We start from the raw sequence: 6,000 nt of genomic DNA on the forward strand, positions 1-6,000 counted from the left end.
GTGCATTTAAGCACCTGTGACTTTAAGCATGTAAGTAGCCACACAGAGGGCAATGGGGCAACTCACATGCTTAAAATCACAAGTGTTTAAACGTTTTGAGGGATCAAGAGCTAGGCATAATGTTCTCATTTGGGCTCCGAGTGCTTAGTTTATTGTATCCTTACCTTATGTAGATCTGGCATGTGGCATGACAGCAAAAGACAAGGAAACCGTCAATTCTCTGGGAACGAATTTGTGTTCCCGCTCCTTGATTTTGTTTTTTCCCCAGTTTCTCTGTTATGCAACTTTCAATTCTCCTGGGCTTTAATCCTGGCTTCTCAGTGGCTGTTCCAGAGCATTCCACAAAGCCCTCCACCAAGGCATGGCAAACTTGTGCTGCTGTGCATTTCTTTACCTAATGCATCATCATCTTAATTTCTAGATCCATGCGAATTACTCTGTAGGTGCCAACACAGTTCCAAAAACCAAAGAATAGAAAAATGGTCACAGTGTAGTGACTAATCTTATTTGCTCTCCTCTGCTTTCTGTAACTTTTCCTTTGTTCAGTTCCTTTCTTTATAGGCAGTCACTTCCAAGCACCGGTTTTACTGGTATTAACTGCCTTTAGCTTCTTTAAAATACCTGGGAAAGAGCCACTTTTAGCTCTGTTTTCCAAACTGCTCTGACCAGCTCAAGCAATTTTAAAACTGAAAACAAGAAACTGAAACCAACTGCCACACCCAGAAGCAGCCTCATTTTGATTACTCTCTGCCAGACTGTCAGGGCAGCCACCACCAGTGCATGTATTATTTTACTAGCACTTGTTTGTTTGTTTTCTGCACTCTACCTCCCTGGCTACACAGTAGGAAAGTTGAGGACAATATGTGTCAGCAATGGGTTCAGCATTGACTCAGCAGCACCAGTGGTGAGCTGGAGCCGGTTCACACCGGTTCACTGGAACCGGTTTTTAAATTTAGAAGCCCTTTTCGAACTGGTTGTCCCACGAGGGTTCTAAAAGGCTTCTAAATTTAACCACCGGCCAAAAGGGGCGCCTTAGGCGCCGACTCCATGGGTGCTCCTGGGCTGGAGTACCCACAGGGAAAATTTGGTGGGTGCAGAGCACCCAGCGGCAGCTCCCCGCCCCACCCTGCGCCCGGCCCCAGCTCACCTCCGCTCTGCCTCCGCCTCCTCCCCTGAACGCGCCGCCCCGCTCTGCTTCTTCGTCCCCCCACCCGGCTTCCTGCGAATTAGCTGTTCGCGCGGGAAGCCGGGGAGGGCTGAGAAGCACGGCGGCTTCGTGTTCAGGCCCAGGCAAGCAGAGGTGAGCTGGGGCGGGGGGGCGCGAGGAGGGCCGCCCGAGCCGCAGCAGGTAACTCGGGGGATGCGCAGGGGAGCCTCTCCCCACCCCAGCTCACCTCCATCTCCCTGGGCCTGAGCGCGAAGCCGCCGCTTGTTTCTCAGCCCTCCCCGGCTTCCCGCGCGAACAGCTAATTCGCAGGAAGCCGGGTGGGGGGACGAAGAAGCAGAGCGGGGCGGCGTGTTCAGGGGCGGAGTAGGAGGCAGAGGTGGAGTGGACGTGAGCTGGGGCTGGGCGCGGGGTGGGGAGCTGCCAGTGGGTGCTCTGCACCCACCAAAATTTACCCATGGGTGCTCCAGCCCCAAAGCACCCACGGAGTCGGTGCCTAAGGCACCACTTCTGATGTGATCAGTGGGGGGAGTGGCTACTCCCCCTGCTCCCCCCTAGCTTCGCTACCCGGCCCCTAGGAGCCAGAGGGACCTGCAGGATGCTTCCTGGGAGCTGCCCCAGGTAAGCAACGCCAGGACTCCCCACCTCACCCCCCGGCAGGTCCCTCTGGCTCTTAGGGATGGGGTGGGCACCCACTACAGTGGCCCACGAGACCCTCCTGCCCAGTTCTGGGGGCAGTCAGGGGACAGGGGAGGGGGGTGGATCAGGCAGGGGTTCCAGGGTGGTGGGGCGTCAAGGAATGCAGGGGTTTGGATGAGGCAGGAGTCCCGGGGGGCAGGGGTGGGTCACAACCGCCTCGTGGGATGAGGAGGGAACCGGTTGTCAAGATTTTGGCAGCTCATCACTGAGCAGGACATTGTGTAAGTGCCAGTGTAGCCCAGGGCAAACAGCATTCAGCCCCATTTCAGAGAACTTTGAAGACTTGCTCAAGCAGGTTTCGTGGAATGGGGCTGAACACTGCTTGGCCTGGTCTAAATTTGCAGTTAATGCATGTGCATCATTCTGAATAGGTGCTGAAAGCACTGTTGAGACCAGTTTCCTTGCATCCCTTATTCTGCTACACAGTAGCATTAGATGGGCCACAATATTTTTTTCCCTCGAGGCAATTCTTTTTCCAGGAAATTGTTACCTTGGTCGATAGATCTGTGTGGTCACATACAAATACAATATCCTAATGTAATAAAGGATCATCCTCGAATTCAGTGTAATGTTTTAAAATTGGTTTGTAATATTGCAAGTAACAAGTCATAACCAAAGGAAATGTATTAGAGCAATCTTAAAATTACTATAAACATGTAAAAAGAAAAGGAGTACTTGTGGCACCTTAGAGGCTAACAAATTTATTTGAGCATATGCTTTCGTGAGCTACAGCTCACTTCATCTGAATGCATCCGATGAAGTGAGCTGTAGCTCACAAAAGCTTATGCTCAAATAAATTTGTTAGTCTCTGAGGTGCCACAAGTCTTTCTTTTCTTTTTGCAGATACAGACTAACACAACTGCTACTCTGAAACCTATAAACATGTAGAAGTACTAATTTAATGATCAAGCATATTTCAGTTTCCTAATCCTTTTTTTCCCTAATGCAAAATGTTCTTTCTATGTTCAAAGAACACTGACAATTTAATGTGTAAATCACATGTTGCTTAAGTAATGCCAGGCTCTGTATTGAATATTTTAGGGTCATGCCCATTGGTAAGGGTGCAACCAGCTTTTCATTATAAGGCTTATTTTTTCTCTGTCTACTTTATCCATCTATATAGCTCTGGACCTCATCACTGTAGTATCTGTGTACCACACAAACATTAATATACTTATCCTCCAGTCACCCCGTTGGTGCAGGGCAGTGCTCTTATCCCCATTTTATAAGTGGGGAACTCAGGCATAAAGGAACACATTTTCAAAAGCCCCTAAATGATTTAGGAGCACATGGAACTTGTTCCCCTAAGTCTCTTAGGTGTTTTTGAAAATCCCACCCAAGGATGCTGACTGTTGTATGAATTTAAATGGAACAAATGAGCCCAAGAAGTCAGCGCTGTTATCATGATCCAGTCACTGTTGAACATTAAACAGTTTTAAACGAGGTTTGGGATAAAGATACAGATACAGAAAAGAAGGGAAAACAGTTAAAGCATTTGAAATGTTAAGTATTAAATAAGGGTTTCGTTTAAACATTCTCTGTTCCCTTTAGCTGGAGAGAGTTTTTAAAACAGTGGTTCTCAAACTTTTGTACTGGTGACCCCTTTCACATAGCAAGCCTCTGAGTGCGACCCCCCCCTTATAAATTAAAAACACTTTTTAATATATTTAACACCATTATAAATGCTGAATGCAAAGCAGGGGTCGGGGTTGAGGCTGACAACTCATGACCCCTGATGTAATAACCTCGTGATCCCCTGAGGGGTCCTGACCCCCAGTTTGAGAACCCCTGTTTTAAAAGGAATAAAAACCTGGTTGACAGTCTCTTAGATGGGATTAACTCATTTTTTGAGAAAAGAGGAAAATTAGTTGACACGGTCTGGAACTGTCATTGTTCCTGTTAATGCCCTCCACCCCTCCATTTTCTAGAAGACAAACATACACAAAAGGAGAAGAGAAAGAACAGCAAAGGTAGAATATGAAGCTTCTGTCTCTGGTGTTGACTCTCACTTGCAACCTCAGTGCCGGAAAAATAGACACAGTATAAAATTTTATCAACTAATCTGAGATCTGATGAATTTGTACGAGCATCAGGTTGTTTAGGGCATTGCTTTTAGCTGCCTCCTTCACATCACAGGCTTATAGTAGTGTTGCAAAACATGCAGTCTTGGCCAGCTAAACCAGGCTCTTATTAAACAGAAAGAAAAATGGCAGAGATAGGGAAGAGATAAGATAAAGTAGTGAGGGGAAAGGACACTTTTGGGGGGTAGGGGAAAAGAGAAAGTCTTACATCCGAGGTGGTGTTTGGGATTCAGCCAGAGCTGATGGAGGTGGCGATGCTACCTCTCTGGCCTGGTCTGGTCAGGACATCTCTCAGGATCAAGATGATGAAGGCCTGGAATTCCAGGAGACTGTGGCCATGATGGTGAAGCTCACTCCAGCAGCCAGTTTTTTCCTAACATCCCTTTCTTTGAGGATTCCGAAAGGGTGTGAAAGGTAGAATAGCCCATCCCTTCATTATTTTGTCCACCAATTACTCAATCTCTCACACCCCCGTTTTGGTTCATTGCTTTCTGGTCCTCTACTCCTTTTGTTTACCAGTCACAGTCTTAACATAGTGCTTGAGTTATATCCGTAGGCCTTTTTGTCTGTACCATTCAGTCTATCTCACTTTTGTAATTGTTTCCATCAACATTTGTTGTGATAGGCTATTGTGACATCCATGAACTTTCACTCACTTCTTACAGTTGAGCTCACAATTAGGATAAATTTGTAGGCCCAATTAACACAACAGGCCCAGACCCTCAAAGGGATTTAGGGACCTAACTCCCACTGACTGCAGCTGACTTGCAGTCAGTGGAAGTTATGTGCCTAAATCCCTTTGAGGACCTGGGTTCATATGACTTGCCAAAGGCCACACATGGATCCTGTGGCAAGACAAGGAACTGAACCAAGAATTCTTAAGTCCCATATCAGTGGGACCATCCCCCTCTAACTTTAACAACAACAAAAGGCATCCCTTTGGTATAAAAACCCTCATGTTTAACCTCAGACTATAAGAGAAGTTTGAGTGTCAGACGCAAATTGGTTAGTGGCCACACTATTTTTGTAGGGCACTGAAAGTGTAACCAGTTTCTGACTGGTAAAAAGTGTCCTTTTGTCCACTCATAACTCAGAAGTGGGTTGATTTTATGAGTTCACATTTCCCACACACTCGCAACTCCTTACACCACTAGTGCAAAGGGGAGTTTGAAATAAACTGAATCTAAAATCAAAAAAATTGTGGAAGGTTTTTTGCAGCCTGACTGGTTAATCCTGTGCATCTAGCAAGTGCAGTGAATTAATCATCCAATTCTTTAGGCGATTACTATTGCTGATTATATGTATAGTGCGGTTATAGGATGCACTCACCAGCATAAGGCCCTCCTTGTGTCAGGATGCAGAGTTTCAGGGACTCTTCCTTTCCAGCACTCCCTTGGGTCCTGGTTCTGCAATGGTCTGCTGCCTCTGTGGCTTAGCCCTCCAGCCAGATCAGGTTTCAGTCCAGACCCCTTCTGAAGTTAGAGAAAACAAAGTAAATCTCAACTCAAAATAGCCACTGACCATTGAAGTCCATAATATAAACACTAATCCTTCATACAGACCCAAACCCAGGAAAGAGTTACTTGGGTTAAGGCAGGGAGAGCCTGCCTTTCCAATCCTGGCTTCATCCAGATCTGGCCCTTATCAAAGCAGCCAAACCTTTTTTTCTAGCCTGCTGTGCTCTGATTGGCCTCTGCCTGCTCCTGGCCTTTCTAGATGCTAGAGGATCAACTCTAGCTGATTCTGCCTGCCCCCCCCCTGGAGGCCTGACCTGGCTGCTCTTCCCTTCGTAGCCTTTTTTTTATTATTTAAAGTAAATTTAGTTGTTGTATTACAGCATCCATGGGTTCAGCTCTGGCGGCTACAGAGGGAGTCAACAGAATTACCTGTGCTTGTTTTACATTTACAGCTCATAGGAACACATGAAGCCATGGGCAAGTAACACATACAATCACAAGAACAAGGTCCATTATCTTTTATCCATTTTATTAAAGTTACCAACAAAGTTATGAATGTTACAACATATACAAATCCTAGATATATCCATGCACCCGT

The 6,000-nt window shown here is 46.4% G+C and overlaps 1 protein-coding gene across 4 annotated transcripts in view; it reads right to left on the bottom strand.

The window, feature by feature from the left end:
* XDH (xanthine dehydrogenase) overlaps positions 1-5,581 on the bottom strand; it is an 81,466-nt gene extending 75,885 nt beyond the window's left edge. The window contains exons 1-3 of one of the 4 annotated variants that reach the window (XM_043543550.1): positions 5,508-5,581; positions 5,275-5,417; positions 4,154-4,331 (exon numbers count right to left, since the gene is read on the bottom strand). The gene's annotated coding sequence lies outside the window, so the exon portion shown is untranslated. Of the gene's footprint in view, positions 1-164; positions 893-4,153; positions 4,332-5,274; positions 5,418-5,507 lie in introns of those variants that run through there. The other 3 variants (XM_037895601.2, XM_007071756.4, XM_037895604.2) reach the window with 3 other exon arrangements.
* Positions 5,582-6,000: the final 419 nt, after the last annotated feature.

The sequence above is a fragment of the Chelonia mydas genome, chromosome 3 (genome assembly GCF_015237465.2).
Source record: "Chelonia mydas isolate rCheMyd1 chromosome 3, rCheMyd1.pri.v2, whole genome shotgun sequence".
Taxonomy (NCBI): domain Eukaryota; kingdom Metazoa; phylum Chordata; order Testudines; family Cheloniidae; genus Chelonia; species Chelonia mydas.